The sequence below is a fragment of the Callithrix jacchus genome, chromosome 4, assembly GCF_049354715.1.
Source record: "Callithrix jacchus isolate 240 chromosome 4, calJac240_pri, whole genome shotgun sequence".
Taxonomy (NCBI): domain Eukaryota; kingdom Metazoa; phylum Chordata; class Mammalia; order Primates; family Cebidae; genus Callithrix; species Callithrix jacchus.
Window position 1 is genome coordinate 159665819 of NC_133505.1, and position 21446 is coordinate 159687264.

Below are 21446 nucleotides of genomic sequence, written 5' to 3' on the forward strand. Positions count from 1 at the left end.
TTGTAGAGATATATCCCTTTACTCCTAAATTATTCAGTTTGTATTCCCCAAAAAACAAATTCTTTTATATAACCACCTAACAGTGATAAAAATTAGGAAATTAACTTATTATAATGTTGTTATCTCATGTACAGATTTTATTCAAATTTTACCAATTTCCCATTAATGTTCTTTAAAGAAAGGACAGAAATAATTTATTGTGTAAAATCTAATATAAGGTTTGTTCTTTTTATTTAGTTGTTGTGCACGTTCAGTCTCTTTTGACCTGGAACTGTCTTTAAAGATCTTCATATTTCGAAGAACACAGATCACTTATTACAAAGAACATGATTCATGTTTTCTCTGATGTTTCCTCAGAGTTACATCTCAGTTATGTGTTTTGTGCAGGGAAGCACGAAAGTCCTGTTGTATACTTAGTGCATGATATGAGAATGTACATTACAGTACATTATTGTTCCATCTTGATCCCTTGGTTAAGATGATGTCTGCCAGGTTTCTCCATTGTAGAGTCACCATTTTCACTTTGTCACTAATAAGTATTTTATGAAGGGGATACTTGGAGCTTATGTAAATATTATCTTTCTCCTCAACTTGCATCCATTAAGTTTTAACTTTCGTGGATGTTTCTTGTCTAAAACAATTACTCTGTTGGTTGCCAAATGTTGATCTTGTATCGCCATTTTTCTTTTAAAATGTATTAGCTGTCATTCTACTACACGTACATAACTCCTTGATTTACCCATTTATCATTTTTTATATCAGTGGGTCATAATTCTTTACTGCCGTTATTTTTATCCTCAGAGTTATCCTATCTTTGACCAGTGGGATGCCTTTCAAACAGACTCCTATGTCCTTTTCACATGTTCCCCTCATTCTTTGAGCACCTTCTTACTTTCTGACACAGAAAGCTGCTGCTGGTTCATCTTGTATTTTTTCATTCCATGCCCGATAATTAGGCAGTTCTCCAGGGAGCCCTGGTTCTTTTTAGAGAGGAATGGTATTTAAAAACAAAGAGCTAAGGGCTAAGTGAACCTGTAACAATCTACTGGGATGTTGTTCTTAGCTACTCTCAGCATATACAGCTAGGAGATCTTTGCAAAAACATTTGTTTATACATACGCATCAACATCTATCTGTCTATACATTTATTTATCATTTATCTATCTTTATAACTAAGAGCTCATCCTCATTCCTCCAATTCTAATAAAATACTCTATGTCATTTTATGTCTTTCAGACTTGGAATTTGATTTTACCTTATTTTAATGAGTTAGTTTGCCACTCTTTCACGGATGCAGACAAAAGATACAAGACTTCTGAGTCGAAGGACATTTTACTCACAGCACAGCAAACAACATGATTTGCATGGGGTCCTCTTGTTCTCAAGTCCCATGGGGATGTTGCATGGGCCGCAGATGAGTCCTGGACACACTGTGGATTTGTGGCACAGCTGCAGAACTTACTGTTTGTAGCAAAATAAGCAAACCTGTTTTTTGTCTTGTAGAGTCAAGACTTCATCTCTCAAAATTGCTTGTATATTCGACGCTGAGGAATGGCCTGGATGAAAAGTGGTGAGGATATTGCATTCTTGGCACACCCAGCAATGATGCCCAGGGATGCCCAGAGCCCTTCATGGATTGCTGCTCCCAATGCTTACCCTTCCCATTTTGTGATGCTCTTTTCTGACAATAACAAACCTGACTTCCACCATGCTCAATTCACTTACCTGTCTGCTCAATCCTAGAATATGTACTAAGAAGTTTCAGAATTTGTAAACTACACCTCTGAAACTCTAACCTACCAACTACTACCACCACTTACTTTAGCCAGAAAGTATATAGTCAAACTACCAGATTCAAAAATTAATTCAGCTAGTTCTTTATTTCTCAGTTGAGTGTCTTATGTTATTCATTTCTTTCTGTTTGTATTCTATGTTACTCTTCCCTTTTATCTATTTTATTTCCTTATAAAGATTTTAAAAAGTTCTTTCCCTGAAAATGACAAAAAACAAAGAAGAAGAAAATAGCATGTTCTAACAGACACTGAGGCTTATTTGAGGGTGAATGGTGGGAAAAGGGAGAGGATCAGGAAAAATACTTATTAAGTATGATGCTTATTAGCTGGGTGCTGCAATAATCCATATACCAAATCCCTGTGACACATAATTTGCCTCAATAACAAACCTGCACATGTCCCCCTGAATCTAAAATCAGAGATAAAATAAACAAATTAATTAATTAAATAGCATGTTCTATAAATCAAATCTATAGCACACATATACTAGGAAAAACGTCACTCGGTCGTTACCATATCTGTTTCCCTTCTCCCCATAATTTCTATCTCATTTCAAACCACCCTAGTAAAAGGCAAGTTTCTTACGTGTTTTCTTCTTCTCCAGTTCGCCAGCTTTTCATTGTCAAAGTTCTGAATCACATAAGTTTTGGATAAGAAATTACTTTCTAGACAACCAATCATATCTTTTACAAGAGATTATACTCTTTTGTAAAGAGTTAGCTATTTATAACCAAGTAAAAATGAAAGAAATCAACCTCAAGCAATTTTCCCCCACTTGAAAATAAGGAAATCAAATCAAAGTAGACGTATTTTCTAATGCCTGCTGTGTTGGAAAGCTCTTGACAAGGATATACCAATCATCCTACTTTATTAGCAATAAATTTGGGAATTAAGCATCTCTTCTTCCTTTCTTATACAAAATGCATTTGTGAGTAATCAAACCATAGATGAAATAATGTTCTTTCTGAAAGAATTCTAAACAAATTCAAAAGGAATTTAAAATACATGTACTACGTTTCCTAATAAAATTGTAAACCTAGGTAACATTCATCAATTTAAAAATTCTTAAGTGAAGGCCAGTAGGGAAACTTACAATGCATGGATCAGTTTAATAGCACATGAATTAACAGATTGATCTTAATAATCAAAGTAAAAGGGATTGAAACAAGACATCATGCACCATCTGATGCAGAGCAATGGGAAGTACACACAACCACCTATGCAGTGTTCCTGCCAAAAAGGATTTAGTTAAGCATCTAGATCTGACTTCCAGTTCATAGGACATTCATAGAGTAAAGGAGCATGTTTAAGTAATGCTACTATTCAGATTGTGGGAAATTCCAAGATATAAATGACAAGAAAAAATGAAGGGGAAAAAGTACAATATATTAACAGAAGCTTAAGAGGCATAGCACACGAAGGCAATGTGTAGACTTTGTATCACAATTTGAATAAGCCAACTAAAACAATACACTTACAATAGAACCCGCAGAATTGGAGCCCTATCTAGATACAATGTTGTGCTCTGAAATTGTTGTCTTTGGGTGTGATGATAATATGCTCATCATTTTTTTAAGAAGTCCCTGCCCTTAAAGATACACTGTTAGGTATTTACAGGTAAAATGATATCATATCTAGGAATTGAATTAAACTATTCCAAAGAGGGTGATTAGGCAGAAATATGAATGAAACTAGATTGGCAGGATATTAATAACACTGATATGGTGCTACATTTTAGGTTGGAAGTTTTTCAAAACAAAAAATGTTTTTAAAAAACAGATAATGTTGACTTTTTTTTTTCCTTGGGGACACTAAAAATTCTAAATGAAAATTTGGACATTTGTAAAACCAAGTTTTAAAGACTATAGCTATTAAATAAAACAGTTGCTTTGCTAAACTTTTATCAAGCTAAACAGGCTCTAATATTTATGAAGACCAGCTTCACTTTACTTGAGTCACCTCCTTATTTTTATGACTTGATGTATCAGTTGTTCTTGGTTCCTGCAGCCTGAGTATAGAAAGAGAGTAGGGAAAACGTACAGAGCCAGGGCTGACTGAACCACTGCACTCCAGCCTGAGTAATCAAGTGAGACCCTGGCTTAAAAAATCCAAAACAAAAATGCGGAGAACTGCCTAATTATCGGGCATGGAATGAAAAAATACAAGATGAATCAGGAGCAGCTTTCTGTGTCAGAAAGTAAGAAGGTGCTCAAAGAATGAGGGGAACATGTGAAAAGGATATAGGAGTCTGTTTGAAAGGCATCCCACTGGTATGGGATATGGGCTGATTTTGAAAATATTATCACTTACTTGAAGTTGAGATTACCTCAGACTAATTTTCTCAAGCAGCTAGTGTCTATGTTTTCTAGAGTTAAATTTCTTTCATATTACAAGCATCTTAGCCTGGGTGTAGTGGCTTACGCTCTAATCCCAGCACTTTGGGAGGCCAAGCCAGGAAGATTGCTTGAGCTCAGGAGATTAACACCAGCCTGAGCAACATGGTGAAACCACATCTCCACAAAAAACACAAAAATGAGCTGGGCCTGGTGGTCTGTGCATCTGTAGTTCAGCTACTTGGGAGGCTGTCGTGAGAGGATCACTTGAGCTTGTGAAGTGGAGGTGGCAATGGGTTGAAATCGTGCCACTGCACTCCAGCCTGAGTAATCAAGTGAGACCCTGGCTTAAAAAATCCAAAACAAAAATGCAGGTATCCTAAAAGTTAAGGTGTAAAAGGTTGATTCAGGCTAATTTTTAAATAACATTTTATTAAAAGTTCAAATAGTAGTAATTTGGCAAAGTATATGTGTATGTGTGTATAAATATATATATATATAGAGAGAGAGAGAGACATAGTTTACTGCTTTGTTTCATTTTCAATTGGCAAACGATTGTATATATTTATGTGGTACAGTGTGATGTTCTGATACTTGTATACAGTTTGTAATGATTAAATCAGGGTGGTTAGCATATTTGTTTACTGTATTAGTCTGTTTTCACTTTGCTATAAAGATACTATTTGAGACTGGGTAATTTATAAAGGAAAGAGATTTAATTGTCTCACAGTTCTGCATGGCTGGGAGGCCTCAGGAAACTTACAATCATGATGGAAGTGAAGGAAAGGCAAGCACCTTCTTCACAGGCAGCAGGAGAGAGAAAATGTGAGCAAACAGGAAAGTGCCACACTTTATTTTTTTTTTTGAGATGGAGTTTCAGTTTTGTTACCCAGGCTGGAGTGCGATGGCACGACCTTGGTTCACCACAACCGTTGCCTTCTGAGTTCAAGTGATTCCTCTGTCTCAGCCTCCTAAGTGGCTGGGATTACAGGTAGCCGCCACCATGCCTGGCTAATTGTTTATTTTTTTAGTAGAAACTCGTCTGGAGACTTACAAAACTCTGAGGTCAGTTCTGCATTGCACAACTGAGTTTTATACACCAGAGCATCTAAAATCTATTCTAGTAGAGGAGATTGAAAGTTTAATCATAGAGATTGGGAAGAAAGATTAAAGTTTAATCATAAAGATTAGGAAGAAAGATTAAGAATAATGTTTCACCATGTTGGCCAGGCTGGTCTTGAACTCCTGATCTCAGGTGATCCACATGCCTTGGCCTCCTAAAATGCTGGAATTGCAGGCATGAGCCACCACACTCAGTCAGTGCCACACTTTTAAAACCTTTAGATCTTGTGAGAACTCCCTCACTATCATGACAACAGCATGGGGTAATCCACCCCCGTGATCTAATCATCTCCTTCCCTTGACAGGTGCAGGGATTACAGGTCCCTTCCTTGACATGTGGGATTACAATTGGAGATGAGATTTGGATGAGGACACAGAGCCAAACCATATGTCTACATTGTACACTACTCAGTGCCATCTCCTCATACCCCTTCCACATGGTACCTCTCCTAATATAACCACACTACTAAATAATAGAGGACTCTAGAATTGTAAATTTTCACAGTAGCAATTCACACCCCTTGGCTTGACAAGGCTATTCTTTTCAATCCTCCCCAGGGGTATTCTCTAAACATAAAGACTCATTCCTGTATTGGAGGGAAAAGTGGAGGGCCAGCGGGAGGGGGAGGTGGGGAGGGATAGCCTGGGGAGAAATGCCAAATGTGGGTGAAGGGGAGAAAGGAAGCAAAACACACTGCCATGTGTGTACCTATGCAACTGTCTTGCATGTTCTGCACATGTACCCCAAAACCTAAAATGCAATAAAAAATTTAAAAAAAAGAATGCCTCTTCCCACAGGTCTCTGTTTTGTCCTCTAATACTGGGGAAGAAAATGTTAACTCCTAACTGAGTGGAAGATATTTCTAGAAGTCTCATAGAAAATGTGTTCTTAGCAAACAGATACTATTGCCAAACATGCATCCCCAGAGATCTCTGAAGTAGAGTTTTTGATAGAGGCCTTAAAAATCCATTCTTTTGAGAGGTAAGTGATACTTTTGATACCCATTAGATTCTTTTTATAGTTTGGTTTCAACTATGAAAAGTTATTTCAGGGTCACAGCAGACTTAATTGAAGATAATAAGGGATGTTTATAATTAGATGAAAGGCCCCTGACTTCACTGGGTGCAACCTTTGTTAAACAGCAGTTTCCTGTGTACAGATAGCTTGGAAATTGGAAATTATTCAGGAAATTGCTCAAAAATGACAGAATGGCTTAACATTTTAATGTCAAGTAGTTTAAACAGTTGTACTGGAGACATACAAAACTCTGAGGTCAATTCTGAATTGCACAATTGAGTTATACATCTCAGCATCTAAAATCTATTCTACCAGAGGACGTTAAAAGTTTAATCATAAAGATTAACAAGAAAGATTAAAGAATAATTTGAAATAAAAGAACTTGCTTATAAAAAAGAACAGATCTATAAAAGAGACACTGTCATAGATAAAAGTTCCTCAAATCCTATATTTCAGAGGCAAAAATGGCCAATAACAAGACAGGATTATCAAAAATTCTGGAAAAATCTGAGTCAGCATTATTGAATTAGGCATGGTAAATCTCAAGTGAGTTCTGGTCTATGGACACACAGAATTTTTCCAAGTTTAAATGGCCAGACACAAACATGACTTTGATCCCTCAATTGTAAATCAAATATTTTTCTCTAATTTTAGACAGCTATCATCTATTTGTTTTAATATGGTATATGTATTTCAAGGGAAATAACTCATAATATGAATCCTGACATACATTTACAAACATACAGAATATAAAAGACAAACAGAGAAAACCAGAAATCCTGGTCCAAGAACTAAGATGCTCCTGTGCTATAAACTATAAAATTGATGTTTCAGAAAGCTCATTCATACCCTCTTTCCATAAAAAATTAAACTACTTTTCAGCTCCTATGTAAAATAGTGGATGTTCAGTTTTAGAATTACACCTCATGTTAGGAGATAAATAGTAGGAAGTATAAATCTGGCTTTCTCTCAGCGTTTATTCCCAATGTCTTTTACATCTTCATCTTCTGTCTTTTGTATCGTCAGCTTACGGGGAGAAGAGTATAAAATTCTCAGGAAAAAATACAAAGACTGGTTAATTACTCGAAAACATATTGGACTATAGTAGCGTTAACAGCATGGATAATCTTGTAACTATTCCTATCATTCTTTGTAAGACCTAAAATAACTGTTGGCTTTTGAGACAAATAATACTGACTGATAATAGCTTCCAAATTTACTTGTTCTCATATTTTCAGAATTCTAGTGCATATGTTTTTGTGTCTGTGGTTATTACTGAAATGCTTTTATTATGTGTAACCCAACTGTCTTTCAGGTGGGGTGGGTTCTGCCAAATGGAAATCACTGATGAATTTGATTATGCAAATTTTAGGTGTAGAAATGAGAGAGATATACATGGCTACCGAAGGAGAACTGACAAGTTTGAGCAGAAGAAGAGCAGATGTCAAAAGGCAAAGTAGGAGGAAGACTTGGTGAGATAGTAAAAGTCCACAGACTCAAATGAGAATCTCTAAACCTTCAACAAGGACTGTTAATCTCACAACAGTATATACTGATTTTTTACAGGAAAAACGAAAGGTAGAGACTAAGTTGTCTGCGTCTGATCTGAAATGAACAAAACAAATCAACGTAAAAGGGAACTTCAAAATTTTATGAAAAAATGAAATTAAACAAAAAATAAAAAAGCAACTTTATTTTTCAACCTAAGCTCCATCATGTTCAAGACACTTTTGTAAGCAATGACACCGACATTTAGTCCATCCCTAAAGAACTAAGGGTCCTGGGAATTTAACCATGTTAATACAGCCATTTTTACACTATTAACTAAAGAGAAATGGATGCCCTTTAAAGATTTTTTTAAGATTGGGGGAAAAAAAAGAAGTCAGAAGCAGCCAAATCAGGACTAAAACGTGGGTGCTATATGATTTAACATCAAAATTTTCAAAATTGCCTTTGTTTGATGGGAGGAGCATGGCTGTAGTAGGGGACTCTCTTGTGAAGGTTTCCCAGGCATTTTTCTGCTAAATCTTTGGCTTTCTCAAAACACTCTAACAATGAGCAGATATTATTGTTCTTTGGCCCTCCAGAGTATTAACAAGCAAAATGCCTTGGGTATTCCAAAACACTGTTGCCATGGCCTTTGCTCTTGACCAGTCCACTTTTGCTTTGGTCGAACCCCTTCCACCTCTCCATAGCCATTACTTTGATTGTCTTTGTCTTTAGGTTCACACTGGTAAGAACATGTTTTATCTCCTGTTACAATTCAAAGAAATGCTTCAGGATCTTAATCCACTTGTGGAATTCCACTGAAAGTTCTGCTCTTGTCTGGGCACAGGGTTTTGATACTCACTGAAAATTTGCTCACTTTTCATTTTTCAGTCAGAATTGTGTGAGCTGAACCAGTTGAGATGTCTAGGGTGTTAGCTATTATTTCTGCTGCTAATCATTGGCCCTCTTCAGTTAGGGCACAAATAAGATTATTATTGTTATTATTAATTTTTGCAAATCAATGTGAGTGGTCTGCTGCTGCAGGCTTCATTTTCAACATCATTTAGTCCCTTCTTAAAACAAGTGATCTAATTGTAAAATGCTGGTTTCTTTGGGGCTTTGTCCTCATAAACTTTTCAAAAAGTATCAGTGATTTCACTGTTCTACCATCCAAGCTTCACCATCAATTTGATGTTTGTTCTTAATTCAATTGTAGCAGAACTCACACTGCTCTGATAGAGACTCTTTGTAAACTAATGTCTTATCCTTCTTAGTATCTCAAACTAGATCCCGTTCAGATATGCTATAACAAGTTAGTGTATTTATTTTAGTGCAGAGAATTTTTGAAATCCAAACATAGTTTTTTTCTTAATAAACATTTTCCATGAATCTTGGAAGACTCACATATATGAGTTAAGGAGCTTGGCACAAAAGAGTGGGAGAACACCAAGATATTAGCAGATACGACAGAAGGGTATTGAATTTCCAAGGGCCAGCTGAAGATATCTAAGTCTCAGAGTAAAGAGGGCTCCAGCTGACTTCTGAATTACAAAACATTTGCAGATATTTATGTAATGTTGTGCTTAAAAAAATTAAAATCACCTCTAGTTTATCTGTAGGAGATATGAAAGAAAAGCAGAGCTGAAAATTTATAACTAATTTTTTCCTCTTGTTCTGATAACTTCTAGAAGCACTATGAGGAAGCACAGTTCTCACTATTTCTTTCCTGAGAACAAGAGACCTAAAGGAATATTTTACCTGTGATGATAATATATGCCTAACAAGTGCAATCACTTTTTTCTGAAAATAAAATTGGTATAAATCACATAGAACCTGAAAATAAAAATAAAGTAAATAGATAACTATGGAAATGTCAACTTTTATTTTAGTTTAGTCTGATTTTGATTTTACTTCAAAGAATTGGTTAAAGGAACATGTTTACCATGCTATATGAAAGCCAAGTTTAAGAGAGCAGAGTAAATTAAATGTTTAGCAAACAAAAGAACTTCTGAGGGTAGAAAAATAAAGGAAGACTATTATAAGAATGCTTTTCTTCTATATATACGAAATACTTTTCTCTTCCAGTTTTTCTTTTTTTTTTAATTTTTTATTGCATTTTAGGTTTTGGGGTACATGAGCAGAACATGCAAGACAGTTGCGTAGGTGCACACATGGCAGTGTGTTTTGCTTCCTTTCTCCCCTTCACCCACATTTGGCATTTCTCCCCAGGCTATCCCTCCCCACCTCCCCCTCCCACTGGCCCTCCTTTTTTCCCCCCAATAGACCCCAGTGTTTAGTACTCCCCTCCCTGTGTCCATGTGTTCTCATTTTTCATCACCCACCTATGAGTGAGAATATGCAGTGTTTCATTTTCTGTTCTTGTGTCAGTTTGCTGAGGATGATGTTCTCCAGATTCATCCATGTCCCTACAAACGACACAAACTCATCATTTCTGATTGCTGCATAATATTCCATGGTGTATATGTGCCACATTTTTTCAAAGCAGATCAAGAGAACAGATCAGCCTGCTCTTAGCCCTTCCTGCAATCTTCACCCCCACAGCTCTTATGGCTCTGAAGACCAACCCTTCCATTCTTGCCTCAGGAACTTAAGGGTTCTGAGGTTTAGCAAATTTTTGTTATGTCAGTCTCAAAAGGGAGGAATCTGATTTTCAAAGTTATCACATGTTATTTTAAATATCCAATCATAGCAAAAAATGTATGAGGCATGTGCTGGGCGAGGAGTCAGAGACCCAGCAATGTAAAGTGATTGGTTTATGGGTAGTAAGAAGAATTTACCAACAACATTATAGGTTTGAAAAGGAAAGTTTTATTAGATAGAAAGAATGCTGCAGTAGAGTGCAGTGGGAAGCCTCAGCAAGAGAGGACTGAGCACCACAGTGGATTTTCCTTTATGAATATTTATGGATCTTAAAGCAAGAGCTTAAGAATAATTTGAATTATATTGGTCATAATAAATGATTATATTTATAGACATTTTGGTGCCTTAATATTAGCAAGGTTTGCACAATGAGTTTCAATATGGATGCATCCCAGAGGTGTATAGACAGTCTAGTTATTTATAAATGTTGGGAAAGAAGCCTAGAGCCAGATGCTGGCTTTGGATAATAGGGAAGTCTAGTTACTTCTAAATTCCTTAGATAAAGAGTTTTGACTCTGGATGGTATGCTTATGGCCACCAAGTGATCTTGGCTCTCCTCAGTATGTAAAGAAACTGGAAAGTATGGTCCATACATAGGAAAAAATGTGACCATCAGAAACTGTTTCTAAGGAAGTCCAGACAATGATTTCCTAGGTGAAGTCGTTGGATCAGCTATTGCAAATATGTTCACAGAAGTAAAGTAAACCATGTCTAAAGGGAACATGAGAATGATAGCTCACCAAACAAAGAACACCAGTACAGAGTCAGAAACTGTGAAAAAAGAACCAAATAAAAATTCTGGAGTTAAAAATAAAACAACTAAAATAAAAATGTCACCAGGTAGTCTTAAAACCTATTTGAACTGGCAGAATAAATCATTGATCAATTAACATATAGATCAACTGAAATTATCTAGTCATAGAAAGAAAACTAAAGAAAGACAGATGAATATAGCCTAGGAGACCTGTGGGACATCATCAGGTGTATCAACATACAAATAATGGAAGTCCCAAAGGGAGAGGAAAGAGAGAAAGAACAAACAACATATTTGAAGAAATAATGGCCAAAAGCTTCCCAAGATTTCTGAAAATATTCACTTATATGTGTAAAAAGCTTCATAAATTCCACATAGGATAAATTCAGAGAGATCTATATATCATAATCCAAATGTTAAGACATAAAGAGAACCTTGAAAGCTGTGAGAGAGAAGCAACCTATCATGTACAAGGATAGATAAGATCAGCAGCTGATATCCCAGCAGAAAGCAGGGAGGCCAGAAGGCAATGAGATAATGTATTCAAAGTGTAGGAAGGGAGGTTAGGCTGGTCATTATCTTATATTTCTCTGAATTTCAGAACTGCCATCCCATCTTGGTGAGGATTCTTTGCCTCTTCCTTGACTCTTTAGTTCAGAAATCATTTTTATCATTTCTCCCTATCCATTTGCCTTAACTCTGATAGGGTAAAACTGGAAAAAATAGGGTAATGACTTCAAACAATTGGAATTAATGAGAGGCTCGAGTAATATGCACACATGCCAGATTAATAGAACTAACTAAATACAGAGAAAATAAAAAGATGAGTGATGATGTTACTGAAATATGAAAAAATACAATGTTCTGAGTCAGATGAATTTTTACATTTTTATTCTTCATTCCTGTTTTTCTACCAAAAAGAAGTCCTATTACTCTCTCTTGAATTTTGAGAGATTAACAAAAATTCTAATGGATTCTGAAGTTCAGGATCAGTGGAAAGTTTAGAAGAGGATTTTCCAGATGGGAAGAAAGTATGCAGAACAGAAAGAGATGGAACAGTCAAAGAACAAGTATTGGTGAAGGTGTGGAGAAATTGGAACTTTTGCACACTGTAGGTGGAATGGAAAATAGTGCAGTTGCTATAAAAATATATAGATATTCCTCAAAAAGTTAAAAATAGAATGATTACATAATCCAGGAATCCCATTTCTGCGTATTTATATAAAAGACTGAAATTTAGATCTTGAAGAGATGTTGGCACTCATGTTTCTTGTGGGTCTATCCACAATAGCCAAGATGTGGAAACAACCTATTAAACCCATCAATGGATGACTGGATAAAGAAAAGTGGGGTAATATACACAATGGAATACTACTCAACTTTAAAAAGGGAGGAAATTCCTCAATATGCAACAACATGAATTAACCCTGAGAACATGATGCTAAGTTAAATAAGCCATTGCAAAAAGAAAATGCTGTTTGATTCCACTTACATGAGGTATCTAAAATAGTGAAGTTCATAGTATCAGGGTGCAACGGTGGTTACTGGGAGCTGGGGGTGGGGGAGAGGAAATGTCAAGTTAAAATTTCAGCCAAGCCAAATAAATAAACTCTAGAGATCTGCTGAACAATATTGTACATATAGTCAACAATTATGTATTATACACTTAAAATTTGAAGAATGTGTAGTTTCTTACCACATTGAAAATAAAAAGAGACGAGATAATGAGGACAAACTTTGCCTGACTTAGAATTAAGCTAAAAGTCAACTCTACTCCAAAGACTCTTTAATTTATCTCACTAGTATGCATACCTCTGTACTAAATCCTTTTAGGGGAATTAAAGCAAATCGTGGCTCTTTCAGTTGGCTGTTATCAAATAGCCATTATTATAAAGGCAGAAATTTGGGTGCCTAATTTGGCAGTTTAAAATTTTCATAAAACTTCTCAATAATTTTTATTAAATACATAGTTATAATTCTGTCCTCGCCAAAAAATGATAATGCCCCTCAGAGCACTCAATCCATGTATAAAAGATATCTATAAGTAATTAACTACCATAAGATAACATAATTTTTTAAAAGATGGATTCTCACTCTGTTGCTCAGGCTAGAGTGCAATGGTGCAACATTGGCTCACTTCAGTCTTGACCTCCCAGCTCAAGAGATCTTCCTGCCTCAGCCTCCAAGTTGCTGGGACCATAGGTGCATGCCACCACACCCAGACTAATTTTTGTATTTTTTTCAGTAGAAAAGGGGTCTCACTACTTTGCCCAGGCTGGTCTTAAACGCACGACCTCAAGCAGTCCTCCTGCCTCAGCCTCCAAAAATGCTGGGATTACATGAATGTGCCACTGTGACCTACTATAGTATAATTTTTAATAAAAGATTAAACCTCATATAAACTTTATCATTTAGAAGATACTTACTTAAAAGCAGTGCTTAAATGTACTAAGACAATATAGCCTGAATACCATGATGGGGCAAAAAGAGTGAGTATGTGATTGATTTTTCTTGAGTTAGGACAATTCAAGTTTTTAAAAAATGTTACTCAGCATCTCAGGCATTCAAAAAGATGCATAAATAACAATAAAATATATACCCACGCTCCCCTCCACTTAAAAAATAAATCCATTTATGAACATTCCTACTACGAAGCCTGCTATGTACGTATTCCTACCATGAATCATTCTGTCACAAAAGGCAACCACTGTCTTGAATTTGTTGTTCTTCATTCCCATGTCTTCAATATTGAAGTTGTGTTTTCATGTTTTTAAATGGTATATAAATATTTTGTACCATACATATTTTTGGCAACTATTATTTTGCTCTGAATTTTGTTGGAGACATTCATGCATACAGAAGCATGTAGCTCTAGTTCACATGTTCCTTGCTACATAGTTCAGTTGTATGTATGTGTTCATTTAATCAGTCACCAATTATTCATTGTGTATCTATAATGCTAGGGACATATCACTCAGCTTTTATAAATTATACATTCCTATTATAGTCTATATGCTGGTGTCCCCCGAAAATCCTAATCCCCAAGGTGATGATGTTAGTAAGACTTTTGAGAGTTTCCTACTTAGGATATTTCGTGTACCAGAGGGTTGGTGAGGATGAGTCTTTTTTTTTTTTTCTTTTTTGAGACACAGTCTCACTCTGTCAACCAGGCTGGAGTGCAGTGATGCAATCTCAGCTCACTGCAGCCTTCACCTCCTGGGTTCAAGTGATTCTCCTGCCTCAGCCTCCTGAGTAGCTAGGACTATAGGTGCATGCCACCATGCCCAGCTAATTTTTGTATTTTTAGTAGAGACAGGGTTTCACCATGTTGGCCAGGATGGTCTTAATCTCCTGACCTCATGATCCCCCCACCTCAGCCTCCCAAAGTGCTAGGATTACAGGTGTGAGTCATCACACCTGGCCAGAGGAGTCATTTTGTAGGAATAGAGGGTCTTACTTAGTACTCCGAAATCAAAAGAATTAGTGGATAGTTTATTTATTTGTTCATTTCTTCATTCACAGCTGTAATCCCAAGCCATCTCTAAGTATGTTCATTCTGGAGTCTATACATTTTGAAAACCAATGTTTTGAAAAGGAGTCAAGGTGCCTAGGAAGAATCAGCAACAAAGGGTTGAAGAAAAGCAGGAGAGCCCAGAGTCTCAAAAGCTGAGAGAGAGAGAGAGCTTCAAAGAACAGAAGTGCATCTGGGTAGATATCCTGAAGACTTGAAATCAGCATTTGGAAGAGGAATCTATACTCCCATGTTCATTGCGGCATTATTCACAATAACCCAGATAGATATCAAATCAACCTAAGTGTCTATCCATAGATGAATGAATGAAGGAAATGTGGTCTGTATACACAATGAAATACTATTTAGCCGTAAAAAAGAGTGAAATCCTGTCAGTTGCAGCATGGAACTGAAGGACACAAGGGAATACTAGTTAGCCTGAAAACAGATTTCATACTCCAAACCCCAGCACTATGCAATATACTTTGTAACAAGCCTGCACATGTACCCCTAAGTCTAAAATAAAAGCTGAAAAAAAGAAAAAAGTCCTGTCATTTTGACAACATGGCTGAATGACTGAACCTGGAGGACATTTTGATAAGTGAAATAAGCAAAGCACAGAAAGACAAAAGCCACGTTTTCACTTACATGTGGAATTTGAAACAAACTCATAGTAGCAGAGAGTAGAAAGATGGTTGCAGAGGCTAGGGGTGGGAGGCATGGGGAGATGATCCAAAGCTACAATGTTGTGGTTACACAGGAGGAATAAATAATAAGTATTTAAGGGGACAGGTATATTAATTAGCTTGATTTGACCATACCACAGTACTTAATATAAATCATAATATCACTGTGTGTCCTATAATTATACATGGTTAAAATATGTCAAAAAATAAAATATAATAAATCTGAAGCAAATCAAAAAAAGTAAAAAAGATGATGTAGTCTATTTCATAGCTGTGCCATGCTATCTTTAGCTAGTTCTCTGTTGTCCCAATTTTACTATTTTAAATCAATCTGTGCGTGAACAACAATAACAAGGCAAAAGTGGAGAGTGGTGTCAATGATGCTCAGAATCAGATAAAATGGTGACAGATAAAATGGTGAATTGAGCAACATGGAACTCATTCTTGACCTTATAAAAACTTATACAGACATTTTTGGGCAGAAGGCAAATTGCAATGGGTTAAGGTGAGTATAGGGTATATTTTAGAGGGTACTATTACTGTGGGCTACTGTTCCCAGTGATTTAACTCACAGGAGAGGTTTATAATGGAAGGCAGATGTCACCTTCCATTGTAAGGTGATATAGAACCACAACCAAGTGTCAGGTTCTAGCCCAAGCTGAGGTCTGAGGGGAGTGGGCCAGCAAGTGGTGGGTAGCTGAATAAATACCAAAGAAATCATAGGCAACTGTGACATGGCTTTATTCTCCTTCTGGGTGCAAGCCATATGTACAGCATCAGCAGGGTAGTTATCCATTTACAGACTATAGTGGCTTTGAGCCAATCACGAACTCACATGAGTGCTCATCTAATGCATCTCACATGGTGTGGTTACATAACGTGCAGGGTTGTGCGCCTCCACTCCAAACCCTCTGAGTCATGCTGCATGGGACCACTCCTGACTAAAGTGCAGCCATTTCCCTTATAGCAGAGTGCTTCCTGCTACCCAAACACAGAGTCAGGCCAGGTTTGGTAACCTTCTCATGTTTGCATATGGGAAAAAAAAAGCCATTTGTTTCTTGGTTTTATCTATTTAAAAGGTTTTCAACATAAAACTTGCTTTTACTTGAATTTCAAATTCTTCATTGAAGGTTATTTTCTATACCTTTTTGTAACAAAGGATTTTGTAACTTAAGAACAAATTTTTCAACATGTAGCTTGATTAAAACATGGTAACTTTTCCCTTTGTCTCATTCTCAAATATTAATTGATTTTAAATGTTCCTAAAGATAGAGCAGACTATTGTTTTAAGTGCATGCTATGTCATCGAGAATCAAGCAACAGGAGCACAACACGATGTGAAAATACACAGCATTTTATAAGATGAATTCCAAAGCAGCATGAAATAAAACTATCAGTGAGTAATGAAATAGACAGAAATATAGATCTGTAGTTGGTGTTAGGGGCTCAGAAATCTAATCATCACAACTTAAGTGAAACAAATACATCTTACTGAGTCTTTCAGCATCCCCTTAAGATGTCAGTATATAAATATTTAAAGGCAGATGACTTCAGCAACTCTACAACAGTTTTATTCCAGCCCAAAGTATTGAAAGGATCTTAACCTATTCTTTTCCTGCCTGAAGTATTGAAAGATTATAGCATAAGTCTGTGATACAATCTAATTTCCTGTACAACCTTTGTAATAGTTCATTGACCTGCTGAGAAACTAAAATTTCCTTTAGAATATAAAAAGTAGGATCTGTAATCCCCGCACTTTGGGAGGCCAAGGCAGGCAGATCACTTGAGGTCAGGAGTTTAGGAACAACCTAGCTAAGATGGTGAAACCTTATATCTACTAAAAATTCAAAAATTAGCTGGGCATGGTGGCACCTGCCTATGATCCCAGCTACTTGGGAGGCTGATACAGGAGAATCGCTTGAGCCCTGGAGTCAGCAGGGAGATCATACCACTGCACTCTAGCCTGGGTGACAGAGCAAAACTCTGTCACATAATAAACATATTACCATGAAACTTTATAACCTTATAAAAAAGTCACATAGTAAACATATTACCATGAAACTTTATAATCTTATAAAAATGTCACATAATAAACATATTACCATGAAACTTTATAACCTTATAAAAAAGTCACATAATAAACATATTACCATGAAACTTTATAACCTTATTTTCTATGTGGAATACCTCTCTTAAAGGTTGTGTGATTTTTTAAAGTATTTTTATAGTCAGAACATCTTATTTTGCTTATAATATGTGACTAAATTATTAGTTAAATCTGCTTTTAAAATCATTCTAATTTCTTTAACTTGCAGCTGTTAGATCTCTCAGTGGAAAACACATGGTTATGTTTTAAGAGGCAGCTCCCACTGACATACTAACGGTTGAGGTTTAGTGACCAGTGTGATGTGGGAAGAAGGTGCTGCTTTGATTCTGATTAGCAAAGGAGTCAGGTGAGAGGTTGAGAAACATTAGCTGATAAAACAAGGAACTTGATCAGGGTCAGGAGCTTCACGAAAGCTGACTGCCTTTGCAAAGAGAGATAGATGTCTACTCCTCTGAGAAGAAAAGGAAGATGGGTTTACATCCAGTCCTTTTGAGAAAGAGGGGAGATAACTGAGGCAATTTACAGTAAATAATCTCAAATTCATAAAATTTCAATAGGACACTGGCAAGCAATAGAGGGATAGTGGTGGAGTAGAGGGGTAAGAATAAAAGGAAGGTTTAGAAAAGCTAATGTAGGTAATACAACAGACCTACTACTATAAATAAAAATCCAGCAACAGTAAACGTACAGTTGAGCTTGAAAAGAATGGCTTGAATCATTCACTCTACTGTTGTGACTTGAACCATCAGCACTTATAAATGCATCTAAAGCAGAAATAGAAACTCTAACACAAGGTTAGGGACTAACATGTTGCTTATAGTAGAATGGACAAAGACATGAACTCTCGATGATGTTCAGTGTGCGTGAACACCGACTGCAAGGGCTTCGTGCATGTGTGTTGCATGGGTGAAGAACCATGAATGAATGAATAAATAAATATATGTACATTTCCTTCTCTCTCAGTGTTCATTATCCGGGTGTCTAGTATAGCCTATTTTTTGGCTTTTTGTTAAGAATAACTAAATAGAAAGATGTGCCAACATTTTGCAAAATTTGTGACCATCTGAGGAGAAATAGTCACTATTTCTTAAGGAAGAATTCTAAAGGAGAGAATTTTGGAAACAGGCATGTGTGGTTGTGATCTTCAAAAATTACTAAGAGATTAATTGTGTTTAGAATTTCTTTCTTTCTGGATTCAATGTTTTTTATCTAAGTATGAGAGGTAAGAATATTGATCATTGGCACTATTGCACTAAACCATTTCACACAAAATATTTCATGTAATTTTTACAATAACCCGAAAACATACACACTCTATTCACTTCCACTATTTAGATGAGAAAACCGAGGAATAAAGTAGCTCAATTTCACATCAAAAAAATGAAGGAGCTGGGTTTCAAACCTAGAATGCAAAGAGAAATGGGCCTGTAGGTCTAGGAAGTGTGCTAAATATATTTATAGTTATATACTTAAATTAATTTGGAATTTTGAATTTTAAGATTCTTGGAGGACAAACTATAAATGGTCATCAGGAAGAACTTATAAGAAAGTTTCAATATCTGCCAAATTCAGTAAAGGGTAACTTTTCAAGAGGATAAAAGAAAAAAATAAATTTTAAATAATTTTTTTTTTCTGCAGAGTCTCACTCTGTTGCCCAGGCTGGAGTGCAGTGGTGTGATCTTGGCTCAATGCAACCTCCCTCTCCCAGGCCTAAGTAATTCTCCTACCTTAGCCTCCCAAGTAGGTGGGACTACAGTTGTACACCACCAGATCTGGCTAATTTTTGTATTTTTAGTAGAGAAAATTTCATAGATTTCACCATGTTGGCCAGGCTGGTCTCCAACTCCTGATATCAAATGATCCACCCGCCTCGGCTTCCCGAAGTGTGGGACGATAGGCATGAGCCACTGCCCACTGTGCCTGGCCCTAAATAAATAAAATTCAAGGCAGCTTAAGTAATAATCTTGTACAAGGAATCTTCCCTTGCACTTCAGATTTGGAATGCACAAATCCCAGGTGTTTGAGAGGGTGTGGCAAGGTGTACTCAAATAAATGGTATAAACTTCACAAAAAGTTGTACACATAATTTTTCCCCAGACAGTCATTTTAGTATTATGATAATATATGAAAATTACCCTTTTATTGAAACATAAAGCTGTATACTTTTTAACTAAAACATGAGGCTTAATATTCACTTTTCCATGATCTTAGGCTGTGTAGAATCCTTCTTAGCATTCACTTTCCTCTGTCTTTAAACGTAAACTAGGAACGTTTTTGAAAAATATTGTTCAAGGGCAGTAAGAAGATGTGGCACATTATCTAGGAAGTAAAGATAACATAATGTTACCTTTAGAAGAAAACTTTAAGACACTCAAATAATTCTAAAAGATATGGAAGCTGTATTTTCTTGATCTCTGCTCCTGAGTAGTTAGAATGATCCATGAATTGGAAGGACTTCGGTTTGCATTGTAGGGACGGGGGTGCCCGATTCAGATCTTTGTAATAATTGATTTGCCATCACTGCTCGAGAATACAAGTGCAGAAAGAGAAGCTGAGATGTAATTGCTGAAAAGTACGCTGTGTGTATTGAAAACCAGAAAATTTGCAGCTGCCGCACAGACGCCCTCATTGTGCAGATTTACAATGAACCACAAAAGAGACATGAGGTAAATGTAGAGTGTGTGCTGCAGGCCATTTTGATGAAATATCTGGGGGACAATTTAATACAAAATATCAGTTGGTAAAAGAGACCAGCTGCCCATTAAGAAGGATGACTCAAGCTAAAAATTCTATCTCTTATTTTATAATGAAAGATTTCCGGTATATAAACCTTCATTTGGGAAAAAAAATAGTGCTGGGTTTGAATGTGTAATGGATATGCATGCAGTCTTCCAAAAATCTGAAGAAACAGTTTTTTTTTTTCCTGAATCTAGTGAAAATTCAAAATTTCTTTGGAAATCCAGCATGCAGGAACTTAGAAACTGTCTTAGATGACTTTCCTCTGTTCCTAAGTCTTTCTGTGTACATGCATGGATCTCAGTGTATTCTCAGACATAGAAGTCTAAATAATTTTTATGTAGACAACCAACGAATCCTTCTGTCCCAGCCTCCCATGAACCTCGCTATTCAAGATAATAGATGTATCTAGATTCTGAGTTTTCTGAGATTTTGCAGTGCAAATCAACTTACTTCTAACACCCACAGCTTAGTTTTGAGCTTCCTTCAGGCTGCAAAGTTGGTTACCACATGTTCTTCTTCTTTACAGTTTCCAGAATTTTGTTGCTGTCATCTTCTTTTCTGTTCTCTTTGTTCTTGTGGATTAAAGCCCTTATAAAAATACATCCCTTCAATTCACCAATGTTAGCTAGATGTTCTGCTAACTCTTACCAGAAAACATTTGAACAAGAAATCCGTTTCAAATGTTGAAATTCTGAGCATCTTTACAACAAAGGGAGGAATCTGTGTACTGAGGATCTTCCTGGAGTTCAAATTTTACTGTATCAATGTAGAAATAAAAGCATGTTTTTAAATAAATTTTAGATTCTTGTTGAATGCAAGGTTTATAAATGACCTCTACTTTTATGTTAAGACTTTTCAATTCCTGGCTGAGCACGGTGGCTCACATCTATAATCCCAGCACTTTGGGAGGCTGAGGTGGGCAGATCACTTGAGACCAAGAGTTCAAGACCACCCTGGCCAAGATGGTAAAACCCTGACTCTACTAAACATACAAAAAATTACCCAGGCATGGTGGCACATGCCTGTAAACCCAGCACTTTGGGAGGCCAAGGCGGGCAGATCACTTGAGGTCAGGAGTTCAAGACCAGCTTGGCCAACATGACAAAACCTCATCTTAACTAAACATATGAACATTAGCCAGGTGTGGTAGCACCCACCTATAATCCCAGCATCTGGGGAGGCTAGGCAGGAGGATCACTTGAACCTGGAGGCAGAGGTTGCAGTGAGCCAAGAT